The 25,850-nt window shown below is 35.6% G+C and overlaps 1 long non-coding RNA gene across 3 annotated transcripts in view; it reads right to left on the minus strand.

Moving 5' to 3' along the window:
• LOC147834548 (uncharacterized) overlaps positions 1–25,850 on the minus strand; it is a 264,546-nt gene that overhangs the window by 88,020 nt on the left and 150,676 nt on the right. Inside the window, exon 5 of one of the 3 annotated variants that reach the window (XR_015504549.1) lies at positions 5,696–6,285. The exons of the other annotated variants lie outside the window; for them this stretch is intronic. This is a non-coding gene — a long non-coding RNA (uncharacterized LOC147834548). Of the gene's footprint in view, positions 1–5,695; positions 6,286–25,850 lie in introns of those variants that run through there. 3 annotated transcript variants of the gene reach the window in all.

The following is a 25,850-nucleotide window of genomic DNA, read 5'->3' on the forward strand; positions in this document are numbered from 1 at the left end:
AACAAACAAAGGAGAAGAGGGAAACAACAGCAGCAAATGATGCGTCTGCAACCTAAAACATAAACGAACTGCCATGTTTAACTATTATCATCACCTTCTGGATTATTATGAACTCGGAATGATGGGATTAATTTCTAACAAGAGGGTACACGTGCTGCTGAAGATTACAGACACAGATGAGAGGTTTGCTCTGACTGTGGGCTAAATTTTGTGCTGTTTTTGAACCTAAATAAGGACTAAATGTCTGCTGTGTGTAGTTTTTTTCTGTTAGTGGTAAGATATTGGGGACTGTAAGGGTCTGCATGTGTTGATATATGTTGCATTTATTTATTTATTTCATATAATTGCAGATGTTACAGTGGGTTATTTCGCACTGTCATTGATCTACAGTTATAATCACATTATGTTCATAGAAAAATAAGTAATAAACCTTTATACAGAAGTACGTATGTGTATAAAGCATCAGTTTTGTGAGAAGTGCTTCTCATATGATATGTGAACGACCCATACAGCTTTACTGTAGACATATCTTCTAGCGAAAATGACGTTGTCTGAAACTTTGTCGTACACCACGCCCACCAAAAGAGTACCATTGGTACCCTTTTAGCAGTGGAAACGCAACCCTAAAGGTGACCTGTACTATACCTTACTGTACCAATCCAATAAAGCACATTTGGGATGTGGTGGAACGAGAGATTCAAATCATGGATGTGCAGCCAACAAATCTGCAAGATGTTATCATGTCAATATGAACTGATTTCTCCAAGGAATATTTCCAGTATCTTGTTGAATCTATGCCACAGACGTTTAAGGCAGTTCTGAAGGCAAAACGGGGGTCCAACAAGGTACTAGTGAGGTGTACCTAATAAAGTGGCCGGATAGTGTATATATAGTTTTGTGGCGTACGATGACTCTCAATTGAATTAATGCATTTAGGAAACCTATGACCAACTGATAATGTGAAGAGATCCTGTAAAGTATGATTTTTAACAATTGCAAATTACAAGGACACAATACATGTCCTCATAAATCACCTCAAAGTTGTAATACCTACGTCATACCCATGTAAACAACCACAACACATCTACATGTAGTCATTTTAATTCTGCTAGAAATGTGTTCACTGTTCACTTTAAATCTTACAGATGCATACTGAATATGACTGAAACTCAAATAAAGCACCATGGACAGCAGCCAGTTTGTAAAGCAGTTACCCACGATGCCCACTCGTATTTTTTGGCAGTGGCGCAAAGTAAACCACAGCACTCCACATCAAATCACCTGCTCCCCTTCTCTTTCCCTTTCTTCCTCGTCCACTTCCTCTCTCACCCCCTATCATCAGTCCATCTCCTTTTTATCTTCCTCTCTCACCCAACTGCTCCCTCTCAGCGCCGATCCCCGCTTTCCTCTGCGGGCTGTGAACAGCAGTGTCATGGACGAGACCTTTTCCAGGTAATTGAGTCCTCCAGCTCACACCACTAATTTGCGAAGCTCGAGTCTCCCCAGCAGTTACCCAAGAGACAGAAAGAAACGGGAAGAAGGAGTGAAAGTGAGAAGAAGAAAATAACTGGACTGAGTACAATATGTTAATTGGTTTCCTGTAATTGACAGGCTTTGGAAAGGTCATTGAGGATTTCAGAGGACGGCAAGAAGCATTTTACTCGGCGGGGACTGTTGCTAAAACCGTCGGTGAATGGCGGATCCACGCGTGGTAACGATCAATTACCGCTGTTTTTCCGCATAAGAAAGCACAGCAATGACTCACCGAGTTGACGCTTATGTTTCAGAATAAATAAGCAAGAGTTCAAAGTGAGAGATAAGCCGTGAGCACTACTGCCACTCAAACCACATAACTGTTTACCCTAAAAAAAATAAAAAAAAAACAGAGCCATACATCACCTTGAGTCACATCTTTTTCAGAAAAGTGCACGTCGATTGATCATTCTGTGGACTCCTCATTCTAAAAAACTCAAAGATTTCACTATCACGCTCCCTCAACTGAAGTTGACATTTTTCATTTGCTTTTGTGTTATGCTGCATACTGTGGATGCAGAGTAAATACCGTTGTGGTGGTACAAGGAGTTGTGAAGCAGTTTGGTTGGGTGAAAAACAAGAATAATGAGCATTTATTATAGCAGAGCTATCTCATCGGGTTTTAAAAGTAGCAGACATGCACAGCAAATTGACATGAGTACTGAAGTGCTTATACTGACGACAAGCTTGACGACATTTGCTTATTTTTATCATTACATAATTATTATTACATATTATATTATATCATTACATAATTATTATTATTATTACTATTATTATGAAAATGTTAAACAACAATAATGTTCCTGTGCAATATTATTATTATTATAGGAATTGATAATAATAATAATAATAATAATAATAATAATAATTATTATTATTATTATTATTATTATGAAAATGTTTAACAACAATAATGTTTCTGTGCAATATTATTATTATTATTATTATTATTATTAAAATGTTTACAACAATAATGTTTCTGTGCAATATTATTATTATTATTATTATTATTATTGTTGTTATTATTATTATTATTATCAATATTTTTGGAATGGATAATTATATTAATAATAATAATAATAATAATAATAATAATAATAATAATAATAATAATAATAATAATAACCATTATTAATTACATTTAATGACTCATTTAATTATCGCTGATCTGGCCGATCTCATAAACCAATCACAAGTGTTTGTGTTAGTTGAATATAAGCAAAATATTTAAATGACCTTGTGTTTATTTAGGCCTTTTTGTTTTTTGACAATATTGCAAGTTCACTAAAACCTGCCTGAAAATATTAGAAACATTTTTGAAAAAAAACTTAAAATGCTATTTTTAATAATATAACCTTGTAATTTGCTTATAACAATAAACATCTGGGCTATTTATTATTTGCTGCGGCTTCTGACTATGACATGTTTACACCTAAATGGAGATTAAAGATGTCATGTTTCAGAGGGTGTCATACTTGGAGAGAAAATGTTCAGAAAAGTTTGAAGAATCAGAATCGGTACTAGGCATCGGCAGATCATCATGACAAGAAATCGGTAGTCTGTGCGGCTGCAAAAATCCCAATAGGAGCATCCCAAATAATAATAATAATAATAATAATAATAATAATAATAATAATAATAAATAAATTATTTAACAAAATATCAAAAATAATAACAACACTTCTGAAATGTGCATTATTGATGTTGTTATTAATATTTTTACTTAATGCTACTAATAATAATCATCCCTCTGAAACATGTTGTTCTCAGTATTATACAATATTGTAGATAATAATATCTACTATATCTAGTATAAATATATCACTAATAAATTGTGCAAATCACTTTAATATTATGCAGTACTAATACACAGTAATACTATAATATTAATGTAACAACAACAAAACAACAAACAGATTTAAACTGTAAGTGAGTTCTAGATTATCATCTTCAATTATCTACCCGGATGCATTGTTATCTGTTGCTGTACAGAGCCTGGATTCCAGTTTACAATGTGCAACAAGTTGTTCAGCGTCTCTTCCATCCCCGGCCATTATTAACAAGCAGATAAGACTCTCTTCAGTTTGAGTGACAATAACAGTGCCATCGCTGGTGTGAACTGCATCATGGGTAAGTGGTTACAGTGTCATTTCAGTGCTTTGTGCTTTATGTGACACTCCAGCCAAAGCTTATTGCATCAGTCGGAGCTGAGATAATGAAGTCTGAAGAAGAAAAAAAAAAAAAAAAGAGATTCCTGCAATCAAAGACTCTGCAGACTTTAGGATGTGTGACTGTTTGAGAGCTCAGCTGACATTTCCGCTCCGCTTTAGTTTCTCAGTGCCAGCCAAAATGTCTACAGCCACTATACTGTACAGTAGAGATCCTTTTTTTTTCATTCTCTTTTTCTCGTCACTCTGGTTTCTCTATTCAGTCCAGTCATAAAGAAATATTCAGTACTTTCATTTTCAGACTATTACTTTGGTCACACTTTAATTTAAGGTACATTTTCTCACTATTAACTAGGACTTTTAGCTATACATACTCCTACTTTTGCTGCTTAATATTAGTTATTAAGGTAGTAGTTGGGTTTAGGTATTATGCTGGATTAGGGATGTAGAATAAGTACAATCGGCAGGTAATGAGCAGGTTAAGAACTGGGTTAACAGAGAGAAATGATACATTTGACAGTGGCAACTACAGTACTGTTAAAAGTAAATGAACTAAAATTGACCAGGGACAAACTTATTTATTATATTTTGGTTAATATATATATATATAAATATAAATATAAATATATATATATATATATATATATATATATATATATATATATATATATATATATATATATATATATATATATATAAATATATATATATATATATATATATATATATATATATATATATATATATATATATATATATACATATATACATATATACATACATACACACACACACACACACACACACACACACACACACACACACACACACACACATATATATATATATATATATATATATATATATATATATATATATATAGTTCATTTTAAATTTTGTTTATTTTATTATTCATTTTATTTTAAAGTCTAATTATTTCATTAAACGATTAATTTTGTTTATAGCATAACTTATTTTAATATTAATTTTATTTTAATTTAAAAGCCAAATTACATCATTTAAAATTTTATTACGTTTAATTTATTATTTATTTTATTTTATAGCCAAATTATTTTATTTCATTTAAATTTTAATTTAATATTTATATTCCCTAATAATTTTAAATAAAAAAAATTAAATTAAATTAAATTATTTAAAATTTAGTTTAGTTTAACCTTTGTATATTTTAATGTTTATTTTATTTTAAAAGCTAAATTATTTCATTAAATTTTTTATTTAGTTTAATTTATTTTTCATTTTATTTTATTTAAAAGCCAAGTTATTTTATTTCATTTAACATCAAATTTATTTTAATTGAATATTTATTTTTTAAAGCAAAATTATTTAAAATAAATTTAATTAAAGTTATTATTAATTTTATCACATAGCCAAATTGTTTTATTTTATTTAAAATATAATTTAGTTTAAAGTTTAATTTATTATAATATTCATTTTATTTTAAGTCAAATTATTCTATTTTAAATTAAATTTACCCTAATTTATTATTCATTTACTTTTGTTATAAAGTCAAATAATTTAATATTATTTTCACATTTAACTTTAGTTTCATTTAATATTAATTTATTATAAAGCCAACTTATATAAATTATTATATAGTTAAAAATGGGAAAGTGTTGACCCTGACTGAAAATTTAAATCTGTCCTATAAAAGAATCAAAGATTTACAAATTTTTAATCTAGAATTGTTATTTTCAGATCTGTGCTCAAAGACAGACATTAATTATGACTTTTGTATAATTTGGTATTCCAAAATTACTACTAAACTAACTATTACCATGTACTACTGAAACATTACTGAATTATAATGCAGTACCTTATTTATATTGAAATAGAAAATGTATTATTTTTTTATTAAACTCTCTTTCTCTCATACACACACACAGAGACAGACAGACAGACGGACGGACGGACGGACGGACGGACGGACGGACAGACAGACTCTACTGGTGAAAAGTTTGTGGTCAGTAGGATTTTTAATTTTTTTTTTTTAAATTTTTTTTTTTTTAAAGCTTCTACTGCTCACCAAGGCAGCATTTATTTAATCACACAAGCATGGGATTACAAAAACTAAAATGCAAGTTAAATTACATCCAAAGGTTGGGATAGACTGACAAAAAAAAAAAAAAAAAAAGAGTATAAAAGATATTAAATACTACTAATGCATAAAGGAAACCTGAAGAAAGCAGTTTACATTCATACATGTCAGTCAGCGCACAGAGACTGAGATAAATGGCAAACTGCAGAGCTCCAGTAAGTGGCAAAGATCACATTCTGACATCACGCTGCAGTTTCCCACATTTGTAAACTCACCGAGAATCTGCCTTTCGAGACTGGGGCGAGGGGAACTCATTTATCAAACCCTTGTCGCGTGCCCTCGCTTCCATTTGTGAAGCACAACTGAATCCATTTCTAGGCAAATTTAATCAAATATTTCCTCTGGTGTAACATGATGTATTTCCTCAGCACTGGTAATCTTTAAATGCAGCCCGTGCTGAATAGGTTATGTTCATGTCCAAACTGTTTTCCGGAAACTTCTCTTCATCTGCCCGAGAGCTGCAGACTGATGGAGCATGAGGGGAGAGAATGATTAAAAGAGTCAGATTGTTTACCTTAAGTTTCCTTGAGCTATAGTGGCCTACTTATTTCAGTAGTGCTGAAATGTCTAACATCCATTCATTTTTCTTGGACTTAGTCCCAATTCAATCCCAATTAGTCCCCTTATTCATCAGGGGTCGCCACAGCGGAATGAACCACCAACTTATCCAAGATATGTTTCACGCAGCGGATGCCTTTCCAGCTGCAACCCAGTACTGGAAAACACCTATACATTCTCACATGCACAGACATACACTACGCCGAATTTAGTTTATTCAATTCAGCTATAGCGCACGTCTTTGGACTGTGGGGGAAACCAGAGCACCTGGAGGAAAGCTTTTTGGAGTTATTCTTCTCAATAACTATTAAGTTATGAGGTTTAACTACTGGATTTTAATGACATTTTAAGCAGTAATCTTTGCTGCATTAGCTTGTCGGATGTTGATCATAACCACACTTTTTGATGCACCAAAAATATTTCAAACAATTTTGTCAAGTGCTTACCATACAATGACAAGACCGAGTTTGTACACCCCTGATATACAGTTTAAATGCATCACAAAGGGTTTATTTAGAATTGTGTATTTAAACTGTGTATCAGGGGTGTCCAAACTTGGTCTTGTCCTGGGGCCCTGTTTCAGTAAGGAGGTTCAACCAACTCGAAGTTTAATCTTGAACTCTGAGTAGACTTACCGAGAGATTGAAAACTCTTGAGTTTTCGGTTTCAGAATAGCGGATCTGAGGCCCCGTTTACATTAGTGCGTTTTAGTTTTAAAACGGCCTTTTAGAATGAAAACGATCCGCGTCCACACCAGCGTTTCACCCAGCTTTCTGAACAGCTCTCTGTCCACACCAAAACGCTGAAAACGGACATCATGTCACCACACACACACTCTCTGGCATGCGCTGCAGCCCATCTACCCAAATGAGAGTGTTCATCAAGGATCTCCCGCTGGATCTAATCTCACTATATTTGCGAAACGTGATATTTCATTCATCTTGTTGTCTATATCTAACAACATATTCCCCGACTTTGGTCTTTTGAATCTATTACTTTTTCTCGGGTAATGTGTTTTGGCTGATCGCAGAGGGAAATTAATAATTAATCTAACCACGTACATGCTGTATATTGACTGATCGCTTGCCTTTATTTCCTATAATGTATAAACTTATTGTGCGTTATACTTTTATAATGGCCATTATTGATTATTGAAACTAATATTCGGCAAAAGAGAGGATATGTTTTGTAATTACAATGAAAATGAAAGGAGGCAGTATGGTTCTGAGATGCAGTGAAGATGATGCTCATATATGCAGCACAACGCCTCAACATATCTGCTGTCTGTTAAGTTGTTAATATCAAAATGATAATAGCAGTTCCTTCATGTTTTTATTTTATTGTTAAGAAAGTGAAACAATGTAGCCAGGGTCATGTGAATGAAGTCATAAAGTACACTGTTTCCTTTGAAGATGTACCCGATATGTTCTCGGGAGTCTGTTTTCCATATCAAACTTGCTAAGTCTGAATTTACAAGGAGAGAATGCAGGACAGATCTGTGTGTGGGCTACTTAATATTGAGGAAAGGCCCCAATCAGAGGGGCGAATGTCGGCAGCCCCGCCTCCGTTTTCAGATGTCTCCGTTTTCCCCCCATCCACACTGAGACGGAGCAGCAGCGTTTTAGAATGAAAATAAGAGATAAGCATTTCTTTCTCCAGCTGAACTTGATGTGCTCATGCAAAGTAATAGCAAATATGAGCATATATTTTAAAAAGCAACACCACTGCATCAGTGAAACAGAGACAGTTAGCGTGGGTAAATAGCTGCTCAAGTTAATGCGTAATTTTACATTTAAAGACTTTAAATATTTAAGTATAATAAAGCACGTAATGTAATGTGTGACGTTTTTAAAATTTTTACACACATTTCCACTTAATAGATGTTGATCATTTTTAACATTTAAACATACACTTGTGTGTCTGCCTTTTTTACTGATCAAGTGATAGAGGTTATGATATTTAGAATGTAAGCAGAACTTAAAATAGTTTTAAGAAAGAATAATAATCCAATTAATCTATAACAGTACATGTCCCTGTCAAAGGTCAGTGTATTTAAGCTAATTATTTAATCAAAAATGACAAGCCATTCTCGTACATGACTTTGTTCTTTGTGTGACTGAAATGCAGGCAATAGCTATGTTTCCATCCAAAAATATTAATTAAATTTATGTGGAAAAACTGGAATAACGCATAAGATATGTGCGAATAAAGCAGCGTTTCCATCCAACTAGTCAAAGCGAACAAATTGTCACTTCCTGATTAGACGGGCACCAAATATCAACAGTAAAAACAGAATTTACTGCGGTAGAAGAAAATATCCAAAATGAGCATTAAAATAAGTGGGTGGAAACGTAAGGCTAAGGCAAGAAATATGGCTTTGTCCTTAAAAAAAGGGAGGAGACCGACATAAACTCTGAGTTTAGAGAAAAAAAAAACCTGCTCCTGACCTAGTTCGGTTCACAGAGTAAGTTACCAGTAACTGAATCTGAGTTAAAGTTACCTCTCTTTTAGAAACAGGTTTGACTTACCCTGTTTTCTCCAGTTTAACAAACCTGCCACTTTGAAACGGAAAACCCAGAGTTTATTTATTTTCAGGGTTAAAATACTCTGAGTTTTCACTTAACCTCCTTTCTAAAACGGGCCCCTGGAGAGTTTAGCTCCAACCCTAATCAAACACACCGGAAGCAGCTACTCAAGCTCAAACTAGATAAACTAGAAAAATCCTAGCAGGTGTGTTGAAGCAAGTTGGAACTAAACTCTGCAGGGCACCGGCCCTCTAGGACTAAGTTTGGAGACCCCTGATGTAAGTTATTACAATTTGAATAATAATAATAATAATAATAATAATAATTCCTTATAATTAAATCTGGGATCTCTTCATCCACCACAAGTGTGCAGCATCCACCTGCATGATGCGACAGCAGCCATATTGCACCAGACCGCACACCTCACACCAGCTTAAGAGCTGGCTAGGAGGCCATGATGCACAGAGGCCAGTGAGATGGCCAGGATGCTGCGGTTAAACCCCTACACAGGGATTTTTAATGACCACAGAGAGTCAAGACCTCATTTTAACATATCATCAGAAAGATGGCACTCACTGAGCAGTATAGAGTCCCCATCAATATACTGGACCCACACAGCCTGCAGGTTGAGCACCCCCTGTTGGCCTCACTAACACCACTTCCAGCAGCAACCTAGCTTTCCTATGTGGTCTCCCATCCAGGTACTGACCAGTCAGTCAACCATGTGAGAGTTGCAGAGAGCTAGCTGCCGAGTTTATAAATGAAGTTATAGGATTAGAATTTCAAATGAAAAATATTGAATGAAGTATTATGACAAATATGTATTTTTAAAATATAAGTTTATTATCATGCATCTTTGAAACTAAAATGAGGAATCTGTTAAAACTTACCAAAAAACAACTAAAACAAATATTAAAAACTGTAGCCTTTAGGTAAATAACAAACTGGCCAACCAATTTCATCAGTCAGAATTTGTAAATTTGAATAATTAAAAATTTTATTTGTCTTAAAGTCTTTTTTATAGGTTATTTTCACAATTTATGAAATTTTCTAAAATGGGACAAATAAGCTCATATAGGGGACAAATTCTGGACTTTGTCAGTGGGGGGTGTTTCTCCCCCTGCAAGAAATGCCAACTGACCCAGCCGAGACTCCAACCAGCAACCTTCTTGCTGTGAGGCGACAGTGCTAACCACTAAGCCACCGTGTCACCTCCAAAAAGTATAACAGTAATAGAGTTCTCCACATTCTGTCACTATTCACATATTTCAGCATAGAGTGCCATCGTCAGGCACACAGAGAAAGAGAAAGACAAGCAAAAGAGTGACAAAAAGCACTCAAACAGACACATCATTATTCCCTTGTTCTTTTCTGAATATCAGTACAAATAGAAAAAAAGAATAGTAAGAAACTGTGATGAATATACAGGACAATGATCAACTTTGGATGTAAAATTTTATTTGTATAAACCACAAAAGCAGTTAGTTTAAGGCACAATGACAATTCTATTTTTGTACCCCTTCCCCATGACCCTTGAAACAGAGTGTGAAGGGAAAGGATTCAAATTTTACTCCTAAGAAAAGTGACAGCACTACAACACCAGCACACGTCATAATGTCATCGCAATTTCTTATTTAATATGAGATCCACGATGGCGACTGCTGTCGTTATTCCAGTTGTGTTATTTTTGCATTTATCTTCAGGAAATCACTGAAGGCAATGGTATATTGTTTTCATAGTGATATAATGTGGCAATAAGAATGTAACTGGACTGTGCACTGTGGCCATATTCATCTTTGCAAATGCACCAAAACAACATTAAAATTATAGCAGACACTGTAAAAAGGTCATTCTCAGCCACTAGACTTTTTCTGATAGGGTATTCGAGTGCCGTTGAGTGTCGGATGTGAATGTATGTTGAAGGAATAATATACAAGAGTTATTATTATGGATTTTAGATAACAAAATTTAGCATTTTTAAATAGTTTTTTAAAAAGCATGATGGTAAAATACGAACGCCATTATGAATGTTACATTACAGCCATGCTGCCATTGTAGATGGTGTACTCTGGGAAATTTTTGAACCCCTTGGTTTCGAGTGTGGTCCTGAAAAATCTCTGTTTCAAGGGGAATCCAGCCCTTAAGGGGTAGAATTGGGATTGGGCCTAAGTGCCAGTTTGTGTGATTTTAGATTTATACATCATGACGTTAACAAATAAGCTTTCCAGTGATGCATGGCTTGTTAGGATTGGACAATATTTGGTTGAGAAAAAAAAAATAAAAATAATTGGATAAATGAGTCTGAGGGTTCCAAAAAAATAAATATAAATAAAAATAAAATCTAATACTTGTGTAACTTATGTTTTGTGCTCCAGGCTGACAAGTTGTGCAGGGGTCAGTTACTTAACAAGAAAAATGATTTTAAAACACGCAGTTAAATACCTAAAAACATAAATATAATTGTATTTTAAATGAGAGCATGGTGGCACAGTGGTTAGCACCGTCACCTTAGAAAAAGGTCATTGGATGATCTTAATTGGCTGTGTAGTATATGAGTGTGAATGTCAGAGTGTATGGATGTTTCCCAGTAATGGGTTGTGGCTAGAATAAAAAATATGCTGAAATAGTTACATAATAAATAAGGGACTAAGCCGAAGGACAATTAGTTAATTTGAATATATTTCAAATGTAGTCAAGTATGTGTTTGTGTGTATTAAGGCAAGGCAAGGCAAGTTTATGTATATAGCACATTTCATACACAATGGCAATTCAAAGTGCTTTACATAAACAAGAATAAAAAAAAACAAGCATAAGAAAACAAAAACAAACAATAAAATGATTAAAAACAGAAAAAAAAAACAGACTGAAATGTGTTAAAACAGGTTATAAAATATATATAAAAAAAAGAAAAGAAAAACATAATAGTGTGATCTGCCAGACGTAGCACAGTGCTCATTCAGTAAAGGCACAGCTAAACAGATGTGTTTTCAGTCTTGATTTGAATGTGCCTAATGTTGGAGCACATCTGATCATTCTGGAAGCTGATTCCAGCAGCGAGGGGCGTAGTGGCTGATACCCTATTCACCCTGCTTTGACTGAACTCTTGGAATTTCTAGTTTATTTGATCCTAAAGATCTGAGTGATCTGTTAGGTTTGTATTCAGTGAGCATATCTGTAATGTATTGAGCTTCTTGGCCATTTAGTGATTTATTGACAAGTAATAATACTTTAAAATCTATTCTAAATGTAACTGGGAGCCAGTGTAAAGACCTGAGGACAAGTGTGATGTGCTCTGATTTTCTGGTTCTAGTCAGAATCCAGGCTGCATTGTTCTGGATGAGCTGTAACTGTCTGACTGTCTTTTTGGGAAGGCCAGTGAGGAGTCCGTTACAGTAATCCACCCTGCTGCTGATAAAAGCATGAACAAGTTTCTCTAAATCCTCACTGGAAACAAAGCATCTAATTATTGCTATGTTTTTGAGATGATAGTATGCTGATTTACTGACTGCTTTGACATGACTATTGAAACTCAGATCTGACTGGAAGATTTTTTACCTTATTTTTTGTTGTTTGACCCTTAGAGCAAAGGTACACATTCACCTTAAATACCTCATCCCTGTTCCCAAACACAATGACTTCGGTTTTCCCTTTGTTTAACTGAAGAAAGTTTTGGCACATCCAATTTATTAACACAAATTTATGAATCCTTGGTAGACAGCTTTTGTTTGGTGTCTTTTTTTTTTAAGCCAAATGTACAAAAGCATAATTATCTAAAAATGAATCAGCAATGAGCAATGCGTTCAATTTTATTACATAATCCAAGACAGTAAAATTATTCTGAAACAAAAGCATTATGAATTCTTTTGAGTAACATAATTCAAGGTCATGCGTACCAATGTAAACCATTCACTGTATTATTAGATTAATATATTACATTAATAGAACGTCAGTTAACATAGAGATTTTTAATAATAACCAAAGCATTCTTTATTTTCAGATCATGACCGCCAGGGCTGAAACACCGTTTCATCATTCTAGCATTCAGTGCAGAGAAGGCCTTGAAGCTTTACAAGGAATGTTCATTTGATAAGCACCCAAAGCACAAGACTGTCTTTATGAATGGATCACTGAATCAATGACTCACTTGAATGATTCACATGCTTAAGAACAAAAGACACACAAACACACACGCACGCACACATACATATTCTGCTGCAGCTTTGTTTAAAACTATTTCCATTGGTGAAAAAAAATGTGTTCAACGCTTGACATTTTTAGTCATGTTAAAAAGATGTGTGTGCTGTGTGCGTAGAGCTCAGTGTTTGTAGCCACTCAAAGTGTACATGCATCTTGCAAATGCACTTCTAATGTTTTTTGCACTTGCTTTGTCAACAAGGTGTAACAAACTGATTTGTTGTTTCACAGTCAGAAAAAAAAAAAAGTAGATGGAACATAAACAGCAACAAACTACTGAAGACAGCAAAAAGTACAACTAACTTTACAAAATGTTGTGTGAGGGGATTGAAAAATATCCCTAAATTTGGAAAGAGAAAAAAAGCAGATACTGTACGAGACCAAAGGTTGAATTATAACTGAATCGTGGGCATGTTTTCTTGGGCGTGTGCAGTAAATGTGACAACATTGCGGTGTTGGTGAAAGTTTACTTTGAGTGCAAGACAATTTTTGTAAATTTGCCTACATCTAAAGATGTATGGCTTCAAGCTGAATCTGGCCAAGCAGGGTGAATGTGCACGTGAAAGCATCTTTAGGAATCTTAGATCCTTTAGAACATTGGTCCCCAACCTCCGGGCTGCAGACTGGTACCAGTCCATAGATCTATTGGTACCAGGCCGCACAAGAAATCATTTATTATTTCAGTTTAACTTATTATCTGTCTGAATGAGCTTTTATTTTGAAAAATCTTTTATTTTGGAAAAATTACCATATTTTTTTGGTGACATCTCGGTTAGTTGAGTGCCAAAATTTAACCCACAAGCAGCAAAATGAGTAAGAAACAGACATACTTCTTTGAAAAGATTCTTTGTGAAGGGGAAAAGGCTCATTGATGGACTCACAAACTGCAACGAAATGGAGCCATTTGTCAAATAATCAGGTGAATGCAGCCGTGCAAGAAAAAGATCAACTCCTGGAGATTGCAAATAATGACGTGCGTTCAGATATCGCATCTTTTCCGCAAGCTCGCTATTCCCAATGGAAGCGTGCAGCTAGCCATCCAGCTAGCCATCCAGTTGAAAACATCTTCACAATGCCACGAACGCTACGCGCGTAATGTGATAAGAACTAACCAATCAGCTTAATTTTTTGTATGGAATACGTCATACACATTTCGGTAGACTAATTACCTCAGAGAAACACTGCAGTGCTTATTAATTTTCTCTATAAACAAAACTTGTATCAGAGCTGCAGCAATGTTTTGTCAGCTTGTCATCTTCTAAGAAAGGGGTTGATTGTCGGCTAGCAATGTACATAACCCACCCCCCTGGGGCACGGTGAAAATGTCGGGGTTGGGGACCACTGCTTTAGACAAAGTCCTTTAGGTTTTTCAAGCTTCAGGGAAAAGCAATAAACGTCTTGTTTGCTAAGACTGTTCACTGCTTTTTAAGTAACTCGTAGTTTTATTTTATAGTATAAAATGTTTTGCGTACTCATTCGTTCATTAATTTTCTTGTCTGCTTAGTCCCTTTATTAATCTGGGTTCGCCACAGCGAAAATGAACCGCCAACTTATCCAGCAAGTTTTTACACAGCGGATGCCCTTCCAGCCGCAACCCATCTCTGGGAAACATCCACACACACATTCATACACGCACACATACACTACGGACAATTTAGCCTACCCAATTCACCTGTACCCCATGTCTTTGGACTGTGGGGAAAACTGAGCACCCGGAGGAAACCCACGCGAAGGCAGGGAGAACATGCAAACTCCACACAGAAACGGCAACTGAGCCGAGGTTCGAACCAGCGACCTTCTAGCTGTGAGACGACAGCACTACCTACTGCACCACTGCACACACACAGACAGACAGACAGACAGACAGACAGACAGACAGACAGACAGACAGACAGACAGACAGACAGACAGACAGACAGACAGACACTACTGGTGAAGAGTTTGTGGTCAGTAAGATTTTTAAATGTCAGCTTTATTACTCAAGTCTTCAGAGTCATATGATCCTACAGAAATCACTCTAATATCAATTATTATTATTATTATTATTATTATTATTATTATTATTATTATTATCGGCATTATTTGTAATATTATTAATGGTAATAGTAATAAAAGCATTAATGACTGGAGTAATACATTTGTTTGAAACTGCATGCAATAATAAAGCAGTTGTTTAAAATAATAATACATATTATAAAATGTTACTTTTTTATATTTAATAAATGCTGCCTTGATACATTAAATCATTTTCTTAAAAACAAAAAAACAACATAAAAAAAATATATGAAAAATAAGAAAAACTGACCCCAAACTTTTGACTGGTAGTGTATATATTAGGGTTGGGCAATGTCGACCAATTTGTCATTGTACAAAGTCTAATGTGAAACATCACAATGGACAATGGCATTATCAGTGAATTCATTTTTTAAGAAATAATAATTAATTCATAAATTGTTTATTTGTAGCCTACTGTTTTAACTACCTGACCCGCATGGTCTTTGTTTCACCCATAACCAAATCACAAATAAATAAAGATAAGTTACACATAAAATTAACACCTGTTAATAACTTTGTGTCGTTATAATAGCGTCGCAAAACTTGGTTGGTAAAAAAGGTGCACAACCAACAGCATCTGAGGTTTTCGCTAAAATTACTAAATACAATCATGAAAGCGAAAGATTGAAGCAGTGTAATGATGCTGTGACATGTAACCTGATAGATTTAAAAGACCGAAGAGTCTTTAGACAGAGACAAGATTAATGAAATATCATTTTTAACAACTATAGTGAGATGAGATCCAGCAGTACATCCTTGATAAATTATCTGACGTGCACTGCTCTCTGGGGTTTTGAGTTCATCCGTCTGCATATGCTTCAGCGCATGCCTGTATGTGTGTGGTCACGTGATGTGCATTTTCAGTAGGATAGAGGGAGGGCTTTTCAGAAATACTAGGTAAAACTCCAGTGTGGTCGTGGATTGTTTTTTGATCTAAAGTGCCATTTTAAAACTAAGATGCATTAGTCTAAATGGGGCCCAAGTGTTTATTTTAGTCGAGCGGGTTGCTGCTGCTGGGTCACTGACTACTACTTCACAACTGTTTTGTCCTGACAGTTACTCTGTAACACTGTTGCACCCTGTTGAAATTGATTGTACAGTGGTGAGGTATGAAAGTCTGTGTAAAAAAAAAAAAGAAAAGAAAAGAAAAAGAAAAATACAGAAATAAAAATAAATCCAAGTACAGTATACTTTGGGCTTTAGCCTCCAACACCCATTGATACTCTTTTGCAGATCAATGCTGTCAATTTTCCAAACATGCTGGAAAAACCTGCTCGCTGAATTTGGAGAGTTTAAAAGGTCTTTGAATATTCTAATGTATTTTGGATTCAGTGGGAGGAAGTGGTTACAAATGGCATATTGTATTTGAGCCAAACAGCTCATCTGGGGGAGATGTCGTGGCCTTTTGCCCTTGAATGAGATATAATAATAAAATATAGCTCATACTAATTATGAGGCCGGGCTCTGGAATGGCAGAGATCCACATTAAGCCTGACTGAAAGATCCAGATAATCGGAGGAGCATAATTTCAGGCTATTAAAGCTATTTAGCCATATTTTTTTAAAAGTTGGTGTACCTTGCATCTTTGTGTTCATCAGGCCATAGTACAATATCCAAATTTCAATACATACCGTGGAAGCATAACCAAGATAATGTCTTAATGGTTATAGTTTGGGGGCCTTTCTGTCAAATTCATTACAGATTTATAAAGGAATGGGGATGGAAATCAAAAATCCATTCAGTCATTTTCGTAAGGCATGCTCTGAAAATGATCTGACCCAATTTTGGTGAAGATTGGGGAAAAGAAAGAAAAGAAAGAGAACGAGAGAGAGGGATAGCTCCTACAAAAACAGTACCCAAGGAAATACATGAACTGAAATGTATAATATGTAAGAGTCTTTAAACTTAATAATTTGATTTAATCAATCAATCAGTCAAAGTTAAATTATGAATTGAAATTAGAGGCAAAACTGTCATTTCAGATGGGCAGAAACATTCTATCTCCATTAATTTATTCATTTTATTTTTTGGCTTAGTACCTTTATTAATCAGAGCTCACCCCAGTGGAATGAACCGCCAACTCTGTTTTACTGAGAGAATGCCCTTCCAGCTGCAACCCAAGACTGGGAAACACCCAAACACTCTTGCATTCACACACATACACTACGGCCAATTTATTAAATTCACCTATAACTCATGTCTTTGGCCTGTGGAGAAAACCGGAGGAAACCCACGTGAGCACAGGGAAAGCATGCAAACTCCAACTAGCAAACCTTCTTGCTGTGAAGCGATCATGCTACCCACTGTGCCCCCATGACATCCATCCTATCTCCATATTTCAACATTTCATATTGCTTGAAAGAAGGACATTGTTACTCAATATACACTATTTCTGTAAACGAAAAGTAGATAAGAGTGTCTGAGGTGCCAATCACAAAGAATGCGCTTGTATGTCCCAAAAACGCATGGCACACTGCATTGTCATTTTGTTGACAAGAAAAAAAAAAAAAGAGAAGTGTAGTGCACTTTTTGATGTTGCTAGGCAATGAGTGAATTAGCTGCCTATTGTGCGCGAGTGCTGCTGTTGATTCATTTATTCATTTTCCTTTGGCTTAGTCTCTTTATTCCTCAGGGATCACCACAGCTGAATGAACCACCAACGTATCCAGCAAATATTGATATAAATTTTACTATTTAATGATATTGTGATATTCAAGATTTGTGAGTCATACAGCTCCGGATAACTCAAAACAGCAGCCACTAGTCTCTCCTCTATCTTCAAAAGTCTTCATAGTTGTCTTGACAACTGTTGTCACCTCAAAGGAAACCCCGCCTCTGCTTTTATTTGATTGGATAGAATGAAAAAGATGCGACTAATGTAACGTACTTTTTCCGCTATTTCAACTACAAGGGTGCAGCAGCAAAGACGCAAGGTGCAGAAGGTGGTTAAAACAAGAGGCGTGAAGGATGCATAAGTAGCGCACAAAACATTTGACTAAAACTATTCAAAAAAGGTGCCTCTCAATGCAAAAAGCACATTCGGTGTGCTCGACCCCTAATGAAGAGTTCAGACTGCAGGATTTTCAAAGTAGTCATGTCACAGATGTTTTCACACTGCATGACTATCTGGGCTAGCGTTCCATCTGCGCTGTGTTTACACTGCAAGATAGATTGGTGACAGGGGTTTCCACACTGTATGATATTACAATAAGAGAATGGCTGAAAACTTTGTCTCGGTACACAAACTACTCCTCACAACCAAACGCACACAAGAAATGACATGGAAACAATGCAAGGTCACGTAGTATATATGATGTTATTAACTATTTAATGAGAAAGAAGCCTTTAGAAGTGTAGAAAATTTACTTATTTTGCTCACTAGGGGCCTGGTGTACAAAGACTTGTACGCACATTTAAAGCTTTGTTCGTTCGCAGTAAAATAATCAGATGTATGAAACACTGCGTAAGCAGATTCCCACACATATTTTATTTGTATATGTGAATTAACATGAAACTGCGTGCACGTGCACAAAACCTAGTGTATGTTTTAAACGTAATGTTTTGAATAGCCATTGAATTGCAATTAATCTTTTAAAACTTGTTGTTTTTTGGCAAATACATTTATAAACAAACAAAAAAAAATGAATACAAATATTTTAATAATAATAGCCCATGTGTGATGTAGCTACCTATAAACTGTCGAACATTAAAGTTCATGAAAACATATGAAATCCACCTACAGGTATTTGCTTTTAAAGGTAAAGCACAAACATTTTAGTTTATGGTTCTTATAATATCCCTTTGACATTTCTAAATGGTTTTTATTTGCTGAGAAGTTACAACTTTGAACATACTGTACCAATCGTATATCCTTAAGAGGATTGACATACTACAACTCAGAGGACACAAAGACTTCAACAGATGGCAAAAAAAAAAAAAACACATCCATGATGGATTGACTGGCTGTTATATGACGTCCATGAAACCCATCTAATCTGTGTGCAGTGACACTGGAATGAAGGAGAAAGAGCCCATAATAAGTAAATCAACCCTAGGAAACAGGCATGTGAGGACAGTAGGTGATGGGGGAGGGGATGATCTCCCTTCTCATGACTCCTCCTGGAGAGTATAATGTCAAGGCATTTTTCACAAATCTGTCATTATCCTCCATTATATCTCTATTGTTTCTCCTATGCACCAGTTTGAAAATAAAATGGCTAAACTTTCGGTTCAGTAAGGTTTTAGTAGTACTTTCTTATTGCGACATATATTCAAGTGAAAAATCTCTAAAATAAAAAAAAAGAAAAGAAAAGAAAGAAAAAGTAGGGCATGAGTTGATTTTGAGCACTGGGAATTGACCTTTCGCAAGACCTACCCCTGCTGTCTGCCTTGCAAGTTCATTTCAAGAACGATTTTTGTGAAAAAAAGTTTCTTGTGAAAAGTTCCATCAATGTTAATCTACTAACTCCACTGTAAAGCTTGTTTGTTGAACAAAATGGCAGGTAGAAGCTCCCGGTCAAGGGTCAATTGATTTAATGGTTGTGGTTTGCTTCTGGACAAAATCATGTGAGTGACATTTTGCTCCACTCTGGAGTCAAAAACATGTTATTAGAAAAAAATAAAAATAATATTTAAGAGGAAGATTTTTAAAAATGTGCATGGGTCATTCATATATTCTTCTTTCCTGCTCTTAGAGTAAATTCAGACCAAATACACCTTTCCTTTCTACATTGATTTTGGGCTCTATTCTGTCAAATAACAAGACATCCAGACTGAACTATAATATATACAGCAGTGGTCACCAAACTTGTTTCTGGAGGGCCGGTGTCCTGCAGATTTTAGCTCCAACCCTAATCAAACACACATAACCAAGCTAATAGGTATACTTGAAACATACAGGCAGGTGAGTTGAGGCAAGTTGGAGCTAAACCCTGCAGGGACACCGGCCCTCCAGGACTGAGATTGTTGACCCCTAATATACAGTCTTATATAATATACAAATTTCAAATCAGCCAATCACATTCAGCAACTCAATGCATTTAGGCATGTAGACATTGCAGTTCAAACTTAGCCTCAGAATGGAGAAGAAAGGTGATTTAAGTCACTTTGAATGTGGCATGGTTGTTGGTGCCAGACGGGCTGGTCTGAGTATTTCAGAAACTGCTGATCTACTGACATTTTCACACACAACCATCTTTAGAGTTTACAGAGAAGGGTCAGAAAAAAAAAGAAAGTATCCAGTGAGTGGCATTTCTGTGGGAACAAATGCCTTGTTGATGCCATAGGTCAAAATAGAATGGCTGAGGTATGCAGAAGAGCATCTGTGAACGCACAACACATCCAACCTTGGAGCGAATGGACTACAGCAGCAGAAGACCACACCAGGCGCCACTCCTGTCAGCTAAACTAGGAATCTGAGGCTACAATTTGCACAGGTTCACCAAATTTGGACAAAAGAAGATTGGAAAAATGTTGCCTGGTCTGATGAGTCTCGATTTCTGCTGCGACATTTGGATGGAGGCTCAGAATTTGGCATCAACAACATGAAAGCATGGATCCATCCTGTCTTGTATCAATTGTTCAGGCTGGTAGTGCTGTAATGGGGGATATTTTCTTCGCACACTTTGGGCCCATTAGAACCAATTAAACATTGTGTCAATGCCACAGCCCTACCCGAGTATTGTTGCTGAGCATGTCCATCCCTTTATGACCACAGTGTACCCATCTTCTGATGGCTACTTCCAGCAGGATAAAGCGCCATATCATAAAGCACAAATCATCTCAGACTGTTTTTTTGAACATGACAATGAGTTCACTGTACTCAAATGGCCTCCACAGTTACCAGAGCTCAATCAAACAGAGCACTTTTAAGTTGCAGGGGAATGGGAGATTTGCACCATGGATGTGCAACCACCAAATCTGCAGCAACTGTGTAATGTTATCATGTCAATTTGGACCAAAATCTTTGAGGAATATTTCCAGTACCTTGTTGAATCTATGCCACAAAGGATTAAGGCAGTTCTGAAGGCAAAAGGGGCCAACCTGGTACTAGTAAGGTGTACCTAATAAAGTGGCTGGTGAGTGTATATAATTTTGAATAATATATATTATAGATTTTTTTTTTTTTTATGAAGTGTGAACTGACATAATAAATGTATTTGCTTTCCAGCTAACAAAAACATGTATTTCTTGAGATTCCAAAAGTATTCACTGTGTGATGAAGGCAGTTTCAATTCAAGGTCTGAGATAGAAAGAAAGAAAGAAAGAAAGAAAGAAAGAAAGAAAGAAAGAAAGAAAGAAAAAAAGAAAGAAAGAAAGACTGTGGTGTTTTGTTTCAGAATAAACCATTCAGTAACTTAATGATCTATTTGTGATGTACGTGCTTCTAAATCTGAATAAATGAATGATTCATTCTGAATGAATCATTTGAATGATTCAGTTAATTTCTCATTAATGGTGCACTCACACTAGGCTATCGGAACCTTCCCGGGCATGTTACTTGGTTAATTTGACAAGTAAGTGCTTCGAATAGGGCCCAGGCACGGTTCAGTTGGCCGGGTCTAGTCTGGTTGGAAAGGGTGTGCTAAAGTGTGGTTATATTGGCCTTTGGAACTGTATGCTTCTAGTGTGAGTGCAAAGCACGCCTATTTCATATAGATTTATTTATGGATTCATATGAAATAGAAAATATTCATATGGATTTATTTATCATGCTTTAAAAAATGCAACTACTGCAAAAAGTTTAACAAAGATGCAAACCCCTCGCTGCTCCTTCAGCAAACCTCCTAATAAGTTATGATAATTTATGAGTGTCAAAAAGTGACAGATCTGTTCTGCAAAATATTAGACTGTCTCACTGCATCCCAAAATGACTAAAAATAATAAAAAGGATATAGCTAAAGCAATTTCCACTGTGCTGAGCGAGACCGATTCTCTTCTGTTAAACGAAACAGTCGCATTATTAATGACATCAGTGGGATCAGGCTCGGAAGGTAAAATGCAGGGTGAGTGCAGAACAATGGGGGAGAGGGGAAGGAGACCAGAACTTCGACACAGTTTAAGGCAACTGTGACTAAAGTAAGTAAGCCCTAAGACAAGGACTTATTGCCACATACAGGTGGTTTACAGTATGCGTTAATTATCAATGACAGGTTTAAACTCTACTAGCACAAACCCACAACCTGCTAAATATCCTTTAATTGTCATTATTTTAAAAAGTCCCACAAAATATTGAGATACAAAATCATACACCATTCATGAACTAAGACCAACCAAAGAGCAATATAAAATCCAGGATTACATCACATTACCCAAAATAAATTCAACAAAGTTTTCTTAGCACAGTTGCATGGTTCAGAACAGAACATTAACAGAGCATCTGATAGAGGATTCAAAAGAGACAGTTCCCATCTCTATTTTAACATTCCTAATGCTTAATCAAGCCCTTTCTATATTTGCAAAGCAGCAAAATTCTAAACCATTGGTTTATAAATGTGGACCGTTTTCACACATTCTCACATATTTTCTAACTCAAACAAGTTCTCTTGTGGATGTCTAAAAGTAAAAATCACACTTACCGTAACCCTTGACAACATAACTGTATAATGTGGCTGCGCAGAATACTCTGAGGCACTAACACCGAAGCATCTTGGCTTGGCCTAAAAGAGAATCCATCTGCTGACCTTTATGGAAAACCAGCTGAATTGAACACAAACGCTTAAGTGCTGGTTATCTACAAGTGTAAAACAATATGGCAGATAACTCAACTACTTCAAAGGGCACCACATTTATGGCTAATACATCAGCCAAACTTGATGCTGCAAGCTAATTTAGCACGCTCATGTGTGGGCAGTGCTGGGGAAGGGCTACTGCGTTAGGACTGGGTTTCTGAAATGCTTTGCTGCCTAGTTAGGCAATGACATATGCTAGTCGGATCTTATAAGGAAACAATACTATTTTAGATTTTGTCAGTTTAGTGGATAATTTGTACAAATTTGCATGGGTTCAGTCACACGGAAATATTACAGGAGGCATGGCAACAAATCCTGTCATCATCGGGAGATTAGTAAACGATAGTAAAATGTTTAAATGAAATCATACACATTTATAAGAATTAGGCAATGAATGTAAAAAGTTATGAATTGGCATGAGTTAGTGTGGCATATTATACTTTGTAGTGAATTATTTCATATAACATAATAACACTACTTCCATCCTAAAACGTACAGTATCAGTGTTGGGCAAGCTACTTGAAAAATGTAGTGAACTAAGCCACTAACTCTACTTAAAATGTAGCTTAACTACACTAAAAGTGAAATCTTGGGAAATATAGCAAGCTAAACTAAAAGCTACTTGGCAAAAGTAGCTTAGCTACATCTATGTTTTTTATTGCAACACAAAAGATAAAGCAATAAAAAAAAAAACATCCAAGCTATTTTTGCAATTTTCATTTTTAAATCGAAGGAACTTAAATCCAAGTCAATCACATCTTAATGATTAATAAAACTGTCAATAAAACATATGAGGTATAACTCTTCAGTTCAGTTATTTACTGTAAATAATATGCTGTACCAAACAGAAACAAATTATAGAATATAACAGCAGAAACAAAAAAAATCCAGTAAAACCAGGTTACATTAAAAATACTATAGCAATTTAAAGTAAAGTGAAATATTTAGGAATAAGCATTATAGTGTGTGCAGATTTACAACTCTGTGCAGATTTACACTGCCCACACATGAGCGTGCTAAATTAGCTTGCAGCATCAAGTTTAGCTGATGTATTAGCCATAAATGTGGTGCCCTTTGAAGTAGTTGAGTTATCTGCCATATTGTTTTACACTTGTAGCTAACCAGCATATATATATATATATATATATATAAAATTTTCCATAAAGCAAACTTCTTGTGTTAGCCTAATTGAACGGCAACGTCATCGACCAGAGCAAGAGCTGGCAGTAACACAACAAAAAGTTTGTCGACCACCAAAAAAAAAAAAAAAAAACAGGTAGAAGAAGAAATTGTCATTCTCACCATTATTTGAATTTACTTTCACCGGCTAGACATCGGCAGCTCCCTGAATGTCGGTGCTCTCACGTATTGATCCGCGATAAGTAAATATAGCTTGTGTGGACGCTACTGTGCTACTTGACAAATAAAATAGCTTCACAACTGAAAAGCTGTTTGATTTATAAAGTAGCGAAGCAACTGCCACGCTACTGAAAAATGTAGTTAAGACAGTAGCGTCAGCTACTGCCCAACACTGTATAATATATTAATAAATTATAGTAATAATGATCATGATATTCAAAAAATATATATATTTCTGTGTCATGTTTTAATACTACACATTTGATAGCAGCTATTTTTCCATCCATATATTTTTATGCGCATTTTGGATATGCACTTAAAAATATGGTTGATGGAAACGGCAAGATGTGCATCAGTTTTGAAATGTGCATAAAAAATGCCTCATAAATTCCAGGCTAAACACATTGTAAAACGTCCGAAATGTTGTTTTGAGTCATTCTAAAACACTGTAACCATTTGAGAATTAGTGTTATTATATTATTCTTTCCTTGAACTGTCCAGAGCATCTGCACTCTGTTTCTCGTGCCTTCAAACGCTACCATGAATTCATTGTGTGTCGGCCTAATGTCTACTGTGATGCAAGTCAACAGCTAAATAAGTAAAAGATTGACACAACTTATGATACAGCAACTAATTCCGTTTTTACTTTTGGTATTTGGCACCAGTTAATCAGGTAGTTACAATTGTGTTCTCTTTGACTCACTGGATGGTAATGCTGATTTATTTGTACATCTTATAAGCAATATTCTAGTTTTGTGCATACATTTAATTCACATTTTTGGACAGAAACACAGCTACTGATACACAAATAAGTCAGCATCATTGTGGAGAGCAAAACATGTAGTTTGATTCAATCATACTTGACACCAGAGGGCATCCCCAACAGTTAGACACTCTCATCTTGGTGACCCAGCCAGGACTGATCAACCCTCAACTTATGTCAAGATAGCACTACCCTGCCAATGGCTCTCCTCTCTTTATCAGCAGCCACCTTTAAACAACATGTGCTGCCTCTGAGGCTGGCTTAATACCCATTTGCATGCTGGCTCCTAATGTCCAGCATGTTGCAGGCCTACTGAGAGACTTGGCGGCGAACCTTCTACAAAGATGAGCTCCCATCTTCCTTGCCAACCATTGCTTTAGGACTCTTCAAACAGCAACAATGTGCTTGGTCCTTTTTTTGCACAACCTTCATCAAATGGTCCTCCCATTGCTAAATGTAAGATGCGCTTGGAGGCTGGCCTTAGTGAACTTCACTTATGTGAAGCTAGCAACCGTTTCAGGGAAACTTCATTTGCTTTCCCAGATCAACTTTCAGCTCATAATCTTGTGTGGTCAGGCTAAAAAGTAAATGTATAAATAAATCAACCAATAAAAAAAAAAAAAAAAAAAAAAAAAAAAAAACACCATATGCTGTTTATTTGAAATGAAATTAAGCTGAGATTCTCATGCACATGTTGTCAAAGGAAACACTGTCCTGTGACAAAGACTATAGAACACAGTCTCTAAAGGTTAGAGGGCACTCTCATGCAGAATACACTACGAAGACGACACACGGTGGATAATCTAATTTGATTCAACGTGACTAATAAACACACAACTACAGGAA

The sequence above is a fragment of the Danio rerio genome, chromosome 12 (genome assembly GCF_052040795.2).
Source record: "Danio rerio strain M-AB ecotype USA chromosome 12, GRCz13ab, whole genome shotgun sequence".
In the NCBI taxonomy this organism is placed as follows: domain Eukaryota; kingdom Metazoa; phylum Chordata; class Actinopteri; order Cypriniformes; family Danionidae; genus Danio; species Danio rerio.